The sequence below is a fragment of the Stegodyphus dumicola genome, chromosome 8 (genome assembly GCF_044657685.1).
Source record: "Stegodyphus dumicola isolate Sdum_Otavi_A_Nest chromosome 8, ASM4465768v1".
NCBI classification, from domain to species: Eukaryota; Metazoa; Arthropoda; class Arachnida; order Araneae; family Eresidae; genus Stegodyphus; species Stegodyphus dumicola.
The window spans coordinates 20,190,336-20,203,159 of NC_140775.1; the positions used below are offsets into that span (position 1 = coordinate 20,190,336).

The following is a 12,824-nucleotide window of genomic DNA, read 5'->3' on the forward strand; positions in this document are numbered from 1 at the left end:
TTTTTTTTTTTGTGTGTGTGTGTGACATCTGTACATACGTACGGAATAAAGGATTCCTTTTTCCAAAATGGTTTTAATATAAATTCATTTTCGTGACGTCTGTACATACGTATATACCACGCATGACACAAAAATGATTAGCCGTAGAATGTTGAAATTTTGTATATAGGAGTATTATAACAACTAGTTGTCCATCTCTCTTTCTTATTGCATTTGGCAGCAGCAAGCCTATACTCACCACATATACCCAGCTCCTTACCCGGCTTAAAAGTTCTTACCCGGAGTTTATTTTCCTAATCGTTGGTTGTAATCATATATTTCTAATCAGTGAAATGTTTTAAACAACAAAAATATTCACGTTTTGGCAGTGCCAAATTACGAAAAAAAATCACCTTCGGCAAATAGCGAAGTCTAACTTCTCTCCCGATTCCTTTACTTATAATGTATATAAGCCGAGTAGAGAACTTGGTATTATACTTCTTGGCGAACTGAAGTAATGTAAATAGTTACATCCTGAGTAACTACATTAGAGGTTGCTTGAAACCAACGAGAGCCTTTACCTTCTATATTAAGTTATGCAACAAGCATTGTAGAATCAAGAAAAACTCTGTCACTAAATCAAAGGTTACATCAGCCTTTCGTTCACATTTTCATTTCTTATAATGATGCTCTCTTTTACGAAAACGTCAACACTCCTTTGTCTTTAAAGCTAACCGATAGACTAAAGGAGTATTAGATGAGACTGATGCTCTCGAATAATCCAAAATTTTAATTTCTGCCCGATGGTAATTTAATTTCGTATTTAATAACTAAATTAGAAACATAAGTCCGAAGCAACGAAACTTTAGCAAGTATAGAAATTTTAAGCAAAGGTGGATTTAAGTTTTTGCGCAAGACGCAATCGAAAGGGCCTCTGCTTTGCAGAAAGTCTTTAAATCATTAATGAATTTCTTTTAATTCTCTGTCTTAAGGTCGAAGACGCCAACGGTTCAGATAAGTTAGGTACTCCACTTCATAAATCCACGAATTGGTTTACAATAGTATATCTTAAAATATTTTGGAACACAGTGCCACCTTCTAATGCTTAAAATATGAAGTCATTGGTAGAGCAATTGGCTGGCAGAGGAAAAGCTGAATCGATACTATTAATTTTTTACCGCCTTGGGCGGATGGAGCTAATATTTATTTAAATATTTCTTCTAGTAATCTGCTAATATATAATGTACCTATTTTCTCATAACAAAAGACACTTCATTTAATTCTTTCTCTTCCCCAATCCTTTGGTCTTCTCCCTTCGTCCTTCCTTTTGTCTTCCGTAGTTTTCAGATATTAAACTTTTATTTCTTTTTAATTGCTAAAAACTACACGCAAAGATTGCATCATTAATGTATAGCATATATAGGTTTCATATGGTTGAAAGGGTTTAAAACAATTCCTGAAATTCTTTATTATAATGTTTATTAGTATCTGTACATATTTTTGCCGTTGTCGTAAACACTGGCTGGACTTCAAAGAAATCTTCCTTGTCCACAAGAAGTAGTCTTATCTGTTGAACAACCAGAAGCTATAACCAACTCTGCATATAATTAGTATGAGATTTGGGTGATTTGACCTGACTGATTGTTTGGTTAAAACATGATCTGAACAGATATGCTACCGTCATTTCGCTTCGGAACAATAAAAGTCCCAGTTTGTGAAACGTAACTTAAGGGAACTCGTACACCTTAAAACCCTTAAGATCTTCGACTATGTTATTGTTGCAAGAATTGGGATAACGTATTTATTTTAAAAGAACTTACTTCCAATTTTTACAGCTGACTACAAAGTATAGTCGCTTTGGGAATTAGTAGCCAGAAATTTTGTGTTGCCACAAATATTTTTATAATTTAATCTGCTTTGTGAAACAACTTTTTATGCGTTCACGTCATGTTTCCACCTTGCGAGCACAATTTAAAATATTCTGCTGTATAATTTAATTCTATATTTAATATAAAGTTTTCATAACATTTGAAAACAGTTGTGAACCAATAATACTAAGAATTTCATGGCAAATTCTTATTTTATTTTGAGTTGAAATTATAAAATGTATTTTATTAAAAGGATGGTTAATACTTTCATGATATCATATATATATTCATATATGATAAATTAAAATGAAGCTAAATAATACAAATTTTTTTAAATACATAATCAGCGGAAAATGTAATACCACACAGAAAATAAATGAAAACTTAGAACAGGTATTCGCCTACGTTTGATTCTCATACATACAAGCAGAATTTCTATAGAAAAAAGACTGATGTTGACTCCTTATGATTTTCTTGTACAACCTATTGAATTATGCACATTTTCTGATGCACTTCATTTAAACTGATTTCTTCGAATTATTTTAACTTGAATAACCGATCCCTCAAGGCAAACTGAAAGTGACATGAACAACTGCAAGTTTTGAAATTAATTGCCCCGGTTAATTTTTGTCGTACGGGAGTCAAATTTCTCATAATTTTATTGTTTCATAAGGAGTATAAAACTTTCCCAAATATTAAGTATAGGAATCGTGTGACAAGTGTTGGCGTTTTTGTGCAAGATAGCATCATTATAAAAAATGAAAATCTGTGTGAAAAGCTGATGTTAGTTGATCGAGGTAGCGTTTGATCTAGTGACAGAATTTTCTTTGACAATCCGTTTGATCTAGTGCGTTTGATCTAGTGACAGAATTTTTTTGAATCCTACAATGTTTGTGGCATAACTTCATATAGCAGATAAAGTTGTCCCTTGATCACAAGGGTTATTTTTCTAAAGCACTTGCTCAGGCTGTAACTGTTTGCATTACTCTATTTTGTCAAGAAGTATGGTACTAAGCTCTCTACTCTGCATACACTTTGCATACATCTATAGCTGATTGCAGCGTATATGGGACATGATGCGAACACATTACTTGCTAAATTTTGTTTCTGCTAACCATATCTGTAAACTGCCTTTAATTTATTGGCTAGCTTCTCTAAATCCCAATTAGCTATCATATCTCTTGTAAGGCGAGACAGTCCAAAGATGCGCATCTATACAACTATGTAGGGTTTCTCCCTTCCCTTAGAATAAAAATTTTACGGTTTTGCTTATAGCATTAAGAACAGTTCGCAAAGGTGAAGCATTAAACAAATCGTATTCATTTCTTGTAGAAATCTCAGAAGTTTCTCAATTTCAGAATTAGAGCATACAGTTTTCATATTCCCTATAATTTGGATATGCGTTAGTTCATTGATACGTTTGCCTTCACTCATGATTATATTCCTTTAAACTGTATTCGAATGCAGATGTGCTTCAATACTAAGCACTTCTATTTCAGCTTGTTTCTGTTCAATGGCATTTTAAACCGAGTGTAAATAACTGGAATAGTGGCATTTAAGAAATGCAATGAAATCACTGCATAGAAGCAGCTATTCAGCCAGTACATATTTCATTGGTTCTTTTGGTTGTCTTCGAGAAGTATCAAAAGATTATTAAAAAGCATACTTGCTCAATCTTTTGAAGTGGTTATATAATACAATATTAAGATCTGAAAGCTAGATTTCAGATGCTACTTGATTGGCAGTGATTCATTCGTCTTCGATGCTACCTTTTAATTTGTTTGACGTAGGATTACGCTCCTCCATAATGGTCTGATAAGAAAATAAAATTCAAGACTTTATTTGAGGTGTGCGAGAATGCTTATATCTTTGAAACTACAGATGTTACTATCAGTCTAAATACATTATTAGACAGATAAAAGAGCACATTAGCAAACCCAGTATTTTTTTTTTAATTGGACCGAGGATATACGCATAGTAACGTGTCAAATACAAAGACATGTAGGTGACATCAAAGCTCCGTGCAGGTGCACAACCGTATGTGAGTGATAAGATCGTCTGGCAGACAGTCGCGTGTTGACAATTAGTGTGTTCGGGTGCTGTTTGCTGCATTTTATTTTATTTTGCTAAGTGGTAAGGTCGTCTGGTAGACAGTCAGTGTGTTCGAATAATGTCTGCTGTATTTTATTTTATTTTGCTAAGTGGCAAGATCTTTGGTAGACAGTAGTGCGTAGACAGTCAGTGTGTTCGGATGGTGTTCAGTGGCGTAGCGAGGGGGTGAAAAAGGGTGTATGATTCCCTGGGCGCCGCTCGCAGACGGGCGCCAAATGGTCTCCAAACAAGATTTTCCGGAAAATTTCAGTTTTGATTTTGATCGATTTCTGGAAAATATATTTAAAATTAATAATTATTGTAATATAATTAATTATTTATTTTCTTGATTTGTCTGATAAAATGTGTAATAAAATGTTTGCAGTATATCAACAAAATACCTCCGCATACAAAACGTTCTTTCTGACCACTTTATTTCTCTAAAATAGAGTTTTTTTTTTTTTTTTTTTTTTTTTTTTTTTTAATGAAATGCTCATATAGCTCCCGCTTTTTATTTAAAACGATAACACGACCTTGTACCGAATTTCTCAAACATATCCAGTTTCCAGAAACGATTCCATAGCCTGGAAATGACATTTTTGGAAACTCCTAACACTTGCTACTATGGATTTCGTTTGACTCTCCTGTAAACGACTGATGGCCTGCCTTCCTGACTACCGATTCAACTAAGTCATCTTGCTGAGACATCGGATATTTACTGCTGCAAAGCATTCAACGCGTGTCAATTGTTTTTAATCTCCTACTACAAAGGAATGCTGCAGATCGCCCCTTATCTAATACGCATAGTTTTCGACGTAACAGACTAAATTTGCATATTTTGTAAAGGTTATAATTTTCCTTTATAATATCTTCTATTTCTTTTTGTTAAAACGGTTGTCGATTATATGGTTATTTCATACTGAACTCACAATATTCCCTAATTGTTTTGAGCAATGAATGTGACTGCGAAATATTACTCCGCAGTAGAAAAGAAACTGAATCTAAAACTCCATTACAGATCTACGGAGAAAATGTTTTTCCAAACCTAAGAGTCGCACTTCAAATACTCCTTAATATTTCATTATTAAATGCTAGCTATGTACGTTCGTTCAGCAAATTAAAATAAATTTTGACTATTTACAATCAACGGTGGGACAAGATTCCCTAAGTCATCTAGCATTTTTAAATGTGGAAAGGGAAAAATTTGAAAGGATCGACTTTGATGAGGTAATTGATAAATTTCCTTCATCTAAGGCAAGAAAAATGTATACATAGTAATTAATTGTATTAATGTATTATAATATTATATTATTATTAATTAATATATCTACATATCTGTACTATATATTAAACTTTTAACTGTTTAAAAATGTACTTTTTAAAAAACAATTACATAAATATGTAAAATAAATAATACCTTTTTAACTAATTCCAGATCATCGTATGTTTGATTTTTCAGCCGACACAGATACATTTCCGAATCCAGTGATAGTGTAGTTAGGTAGTGACTATTAATATGTTTTATTTTTATGGCAGATTCAGCATTTTATTACTATTTTCATTATTTTCTTATTACGAATATATTCTATACATTATAGTATTGTAAGTGTTTTTTTTTGGGGGGGGGCGCCAAAAAGGTATTTTGCCCCGGGCGCCAGTTATGCTCGCTACGCCACTGATGGTGTTTGCTGTATTTTATTTCGCCAAAAATAATTAATAATGAATTTGAAAAAGGAATTAAGGCGATCGAGGCAAAGAGAAGCAGAACGAAACAAATCGATACGACAATGATCTGGAAATAAAACATACGATGATCTGGAATTAGTTAAAAAAAAACAAAAGAAGAAAGAAAGAAATGTTTGAGAAAAGAAAGTAACAGATGATACTATGTATCTTATTTCTCATATCATCGACCAGTTTATATAGAATCATAATAAATAAAAAATTAAATATATTATGTGTGTAAAAGCTTTTGTTTATTTTATTTACTGTATAATATCCTCATATTTCCGTTAGTAATTCTACGCATTAAACACCAATGACTCTTTAAACTGAAAGAAAGAGCCTACGTTTAAGTTTTTTCTTTCTTGAATCAAAATGAAAACTATCCTAACGATGGATTAATAGTTTCCAGAGAGTGGAAAATGGAACATTTTTAGAATTTTTGCTTCTCTTCTGAAGGCAAATGCAGTGCAATAATCGACAAGTTATACTGAAGCAATTTGAAACAGAGAATAGATACATAAAGAAGTAACGAAAGCGGGAGAAAACCGAAGAGAAATCTCAGTATAATGTAATTATCTTTTATCTATAAATAAAGTTATATAATATTATTCCGATAATATAATACCATGTTGAGTAAGAACTACCTTCAGTATCAAAGACAAACACTGCTTAACAATGGAGATGATTGCCTGCTTTGTCATTTAGGTTTGCTGTTTATTCCAGGAGCTTTACAATGAAATTTGTAAAAGAAATAACAAAATTACTATTCATTTGTTAGTTTGAAGAATCCGAAATCATTTGACTGCAATATTTTCTGATGTTAAATAAATATTGATTAAAGAAGTTGGTAAAGATTTAATTAGAAAGTTGGACTTTTTAAAATTAATTCATTTCCCCACTCTAGAATAATTTAATGCTTTCTTGTAGCTTAAGCTATGAATGTAATTTTGGTAACTGAAGAAAAATACGCACAGAGTTCAAATCTTTGTAGACTTTTAAACGCATTAAAAGATCGTGATTTTTCGGAATTACCATTAAAAACCTGAAAACATCAGAATAATTCAGAGTTCTGCAATGATATTTATGCACAGTAGATCCTAAAGCCGCTTAGGTTAAATCCAGATCTTAGCTCGGATAACATTATGGAATGACTAATTCGAAAAAGAATGCAAAACAGCACTCATAAATTACGGTGTGTGTTTGGTGTATTTAATTATGGCAAAATATTCGACGGCTATCTGTTTAAAAGGAAGGATGCTTTTGTGGAGGACTTTCTAAGGGAAACTGGCTCTTATACACACAGCATATGGGGAAAGCCACGAAAATGCTCATGCAGCCAACTCGTCGTTCGCCTGGGATCGGACCCAAGTCGAACTACCAATGTTCAGCGATTTCACAGCACGGCCGCCGGTGGGCACTTATAAATTACGAATTAGTTTTAAAAACATATTGTAAATACAGACTATACGTATTAATAAATTAAATAGTAAATAATATTAATTAAATAATTTTTATATATTTAAAAACTAATATTTTTTTTTTTTTTTTTTTTTTTTTTTTTTTCCAATTTTAACTCTAGTTTTGAATCAAGACTCTTATTCACCACAGGTTTCGCAACATTCATTTCATTAGTTATCAGAATTATAGGTTCTTTATTATCAACAAGTTCTAGTGTTTTTAATTTCATTGTAATAATTTAAACGATTGTCGTTGATTCGAGTTCATTACTTTAATTAACATAAATTAAAAAGAAGGAAAAAAAGAAATTACAGTATTTCTTCTCGTATTTTTCTCCCTAGCTTTTTATCACAAAGATCTGTAAATTTCAAAAATATTCCTTAATTTTCTACTTCTTCAGAGAACGAGTTCCCTAAATTTTGAAATAGAATCGTCCACATAGTGATTGTTTTTGTCTTACTAACAAAGCCAAACACTCTAAGACTACGTGCGAAATTTATACCAGCTTAAAACAAGAATCAACCATTCACAGCGAAGCGAACACGAAGTGACATTTTGTCCACGAATTGGCTAAGTTCGCAATACATTCATCTTCTTTAATTATTCATATCTGATTTGAAGCCTAAGGAGTAGCAGAGATAACAATAAGAATGTAAATTATTGTATCTCTTGTGGTATGTAACATGAAAGGATTCAGAAAGTGAAGCATCCTGACACAAATAGGGTTACAGAGGTAAGTCCATTTAGCATTGTGTTAAATGACTATTTAGCTAAATTGGTGATATAAAACAAAGCTGGCGATGGTTTTGGCGACTAATTTCTGTCTCCAAATTTGTCTAGAAATCGCCAAAAGTCGCCAAACTTGGAGATATTTTGATCCGATCCCTATGTAACTGTAACTGGTCCGATCACTTACGTAACTGTATCCAGCTCTATGTGTCTGTAACAGTGTATGTCTTCCAGCAATTTTGAGAAATCAAAGATACTGGAAATTTCTCGGCGGGTGGCATTTATCACTGCAAGAGATAAAGAACGTTTAATTTTACCACAGACAGGAGACAACTAGTTTAGAATGAGTTTCGTAAGATTATCACATTTGACTATAACTGTAAAAGTTTAACGAATTCAACTATTGAAAAGTAATAAAGGTAGTCCTTATTAATTTAGATCTTTATTAGCCCAAAAGAGCATTAGCTCAGAAGTTCTACTCGTCTGGAAACGGAATTTTGCGTAGGTTACCTATAGAGCTATCAAATTTTGAGTGAATATAGAGTAATCCTCCTCCCGAACGTGGGCGCTTGGAAGCCCGAATTTTGAATTTCGAATTTTTTTATTGTTTATTTCACATTTTGTAAAATTTAAACGAATTTTTTATTAACAAACTCAGCAATTTCAAAGCAAGCAACGGTAACACCGTACGGGAAAAACATTTTTTATATCCAGCGCGCAAGACTGTCTGTTGGAAATTCCAAAGATATGCTGCTTTTAAATATTTTGTGACATTGCTGTTGACTTAAATTTTATAGTTTAAGTGCGAAGAATATGAATATAAATATACATATAATACAGACAGATATAGTATAGAATATAAATGGCATAGTACAATATTAGGAATTTTGATATGATGCTTTTAACTGTGCTTTTGTTTAAATATGTGTTGAGTGTGCTGCGTCAACGATAAGGCTGATTATTACCGGCGAGGAGGGTTGCAGCACGTTTGTATAATACATTCATTACATTACGGCGCCATCTAACGGTTTTAATAAGACCTGACAGCAGGAATGCCACAACGGTGATATGAACCTAAAATGTGAGTCGTCAGCGCAGTTTTCTAATATGTATGCCCTGAATGATTGGGTTTCCAGAATCTTCTGTTGACAGTGACAGAGGAGAAACACGCCAAAGCTGAACATAAAAGTAGCAAAGGAACAATCTTGCGTTTGACGTAGTCATGATTTCAATCGATTTCGAAGACAAACAAATACAGGCGACAGGTGACGGAAGACGGGAACGCCTGGTGTTTAACAGAGGTAAACAGGCATATGTCCCACACCCTCCCCTATCTAGTGGCAGCAACTCCCTGGAGCCTCATGAGGCCACCTCGGGAGTTTATTGAAGAATTTTACGTAACAGTACATGGCCATACGGAAACGTTTTAAGAATACATTAGCTTTGACAAACAGGTACAGGTTCCTCTTCATCAGGAGCAAAGAAATCTGCAAAGAAAGCAATGGTACTAAAACGAACAAGAATGTAGCACTATATGTCGGCAGAAGTAGTAACAAAAATTGAAAAATTAAGTTAATAGAATTTTAAAAGTGTAAGGAAGCATTTGATTTTACTTAACGTCTTTAACTAAACAAGATAAATCTTTTTGAATGTGAAGACTTGTTCATTTCGCCTTTTCGGACATGAAATTCGGGTTCCTTGATAGTAAACTTTAACGCTCTTTTAGTTTGGCCAATATACCTCATACCACATTGATAGGATATGCTCCCCGAAAATGTTGTTGTTGTTGCTGTGACGTACGTCACCTGTCTGACAGTACCATCAAAAGAAGCCCATGAAATTTCATCGTGGCAAAGGCCTTGAAGTGACAGTATGAATTTGCTTAATTCGGCACCCCAAATTTTGATGGAGAGCACCCAGAGGGAAATCGATTCGAGGGTCTTCCATCCTTCTTCCCTTAGCATCAACTTCGCTAGAAGACTTTCGGCTCGCCGCATATTTAGAAAGCCCCCATGCAGCACAGACATTATACATTTACAAACATCCATGCCTTCTCCGAGATTCGTACCCGAGCCCTTCGGTACGGCAGTCAGAGTCACTAACCACAATCTCAGTTGGGAGTCACTCCCCAAGAATTACATCCTTAAGAATTAGAACTGGAATACATAAGAATAAAACTATGGATTTTATTGACAGGCGAAAAAATGTCTTGAAAATAGAACTTCTGGCAAATCCACGCAATTCTGTAGTCGACAGAAGGATGAAATGGAAGCAAGACAAGGTTATCTATGCTATTTTGAATAGCGGAATGTCTAACTTTGATGGCAAACTAAAAAATCTTTAAAGGCTTTATGAATGACCACGGGAGAAAATCCTTAGTCAATGGCAATTAATCTCAAGTAATTGAGTTCATTAGCAAGCAAAGGTTCGGAGAACAATTTTAGAAAGCTCAAAGTCGCTATGCAAAAGAGAATGAAAAACATAATTTTAGCTAAAGTATTTCCAAAAATATACTGAACGTGCCATTATTTACATGCTTTTATTAAATATAAACTCTGTTCGAAGCGTCGGAATACTTATGTGAAATCGGTTTCAGAATTATTTGAATTAACTAGCTGTTTTACTTAAAATATTTTGTATAACTTACTTCAAAACCAGCAGGTTTTTCCAAAAGCTGTTTGATAGTATACGTGAAAAAAAATTAAAGTCATTTCGTTAATAGTTAATAACTTATATTTGTAAATAAAGTTGAGAAACACAAGTGTTCGAAAACAAATGTGTGTTACTGTATATATGGTTTTAGACAATGCCAACTTAATACCCGAAATTGTTGTACAGCAAGTGGCGTAGTAACAGCGATAAGCTCTTTTTCTCAGTAACAGTAATTAAAGTTTTGTCGGATTCGATCCATCTATGCGAGCACCAAGTGCTTTGATGAAGCTTAAAAATGTCAGAAACGCGTTGCTCGAATTCAACACTAACAGACTTAACTATCTTTTAAGAAACAAAATTATCAATTATTTACTGTTGCAATATTTACTAATAACTTATGGCAGCATTATTTAATTTCTTACGATCAAAATCAACTATACTGAAAAAATAAAATCTCAGGTCTTGAAAAAGAATCTTTGCAACGTTAACAAGATCCAATTCAGTGTTTGTTTCAGAGCCTTAAACACTTACTTTAGAACCATTAGATTCCAATCTCTGAAACAGGAAAATGCATTTCGAATTTACAATGATTCCCGGAGGAGATGTTCATGCGCATGCGCGAATCCGCGGTGAAGGAATTCGCATCGCGGCTCCAGAGGACCTGATCGTCATCCTGGAAACCGAGCCCTAGAATCTTTCTATCCCACCAAATTCTTTTCCCAAAATGGCGCATGTTTATACTATCTTCAAGCATTATATCGCGTAGAGAACAGAGACGTAACAGAGGTAAGCTTCCGTCTGTTTACTGTTTTCGTGCTTTCTTCCAATGCATCTTATTCGCAAGCTTTTCCTTTACAGCTGCTGCCTCGGTTCAGTCAAAATAAACAGTATCTGTCACTCCTGGCAACAGGAGGATGGAGAAATATAAACACTATTTGCAGAAAGAAACAAACCTTAACGTGACGAAATATGCTGGTTTGAAAGGAAAGGCAGATCGAGATTCCAAAGAGGCTAAATCAAAAATCGCTATGCATAAAAATTTTAAATGACAACAGAATAAAAATCTTCTACGCTTCACTAATCTTTCACCGTATAATTTTTATATTTTCGAAAAAAATAAGCGTAAAACAAAAGATTTATTTGTAATAATAGAAAAGTACAGAAAAGGAATAAGTTAAATATAGGGTATTCGAAATGTGCTTATAAAAATACTAATGATGTTAAATGTTTATAAAATATAATTGATCAATTTTTTAATGTATCAAACTTATTGTTATGTATTGGACAAACGATTTTTCTTTGATCATGTGCATAATATTAGCTTTAGAAGTGCATATTGATGACATTAATAATGTAAATATTAATAAATAATATGAATCTGATACATTATAAATTATGTAGAAAGTGTATGCTATTAAAAACGATATTAACGAAATTTAAGAATTGAGTTCATTATTTTAAAATTTAACAGTTTGTTATTCTCATGCATTCTTATGTTATAGTTCATAAATTAAGTTAGAGATTTTCTCCCGCAACACTGGCAACAGTTCTCAGAATTGGCAGTTTGCCAGTTCACTTACCCGCTGAATTGCATGACCGCCTTTATCCTGCCATGAGATTTTTTTCGTTTTTTTAGTTTGTAATTTAAATTTATAATTTCTAATTTGTGTTAAAATTATATAAATTTATAATTTGTGTTAGTTTATAATTTAAAATATTTTGCTTCATTACATTTAATGATGTATATATCATCTCAATAATGGGAGTTTGTGAAAACGGAGACCAAAATAAGTAATTATATAAATTTAGCTATTAAATGTGGTTCTAATACAGGTTATCATGTTAATGATAAAAAAAACCTGTGCCACTCGGAGCGTTAAATATCATTTCATTTAAATCTTGCAGAAGCTTTCAGAACTGCCGCTGCAAATTGAATTGACTGAATTGACTGCAAATTGAATTGAACTGAATTGAGATACCTATTTTTGTCCACATTTAGGTTCTATGGCTAAAGTTATGCTAGAGGACTGAGTTTTGTAAGCATCACACAAATAGGTTTTAAAAAATTAGCTGTAAAAATTTTAGCTCCTCGGTGTTAATTGAATTTGGTATATATTTATTAATATCTCTTTTTTTATAAAACTTACTTGATTCATTCTTTCAAAGTTCAAAATATAGGCTCAATCCAATTAAAATGCGCAGATATTTTCTGTCATATTACGATTGCAAAAGCTCTAGGTTTAAAACAGAAGTATTTCAAAGAAAAAATATCACCAAGGGGTTGACTGAAATCAATAACTAGTTTTAACTCTTTCCAAGCAC

The 12,824-nt window shown here is 33.0% G+C and overlaps 1 protein-coding gene across 2 annotated transcripts in view; it reads left to right on the top strand.

The window, feature by feature from the left end:
• Positions 1 to 12,824, top strand: part of LOC118200750 (tumor protein p53-inducible protein 11-like) — a 116,333-nt gene that overhangs the window by 12,376 nt on the left and 91,133 nt on the right. The window contains exon 1 of one of the 2 annotated variants that reach the window (XM_035372727.2): positions 11,132 to 11,288. The exons of the other annotated variant lie outside the window; for it this stretch is intronic. The gene's annotated coding sequence lies outside the window, so the exon portion shown is untranslated. Of the gene's footprint in view, positions 1 to 11,131; positions 11,289 to 12,824 lie in introns of those variants that run through there. 2 annotated transcript variants of the gene reach the window in all.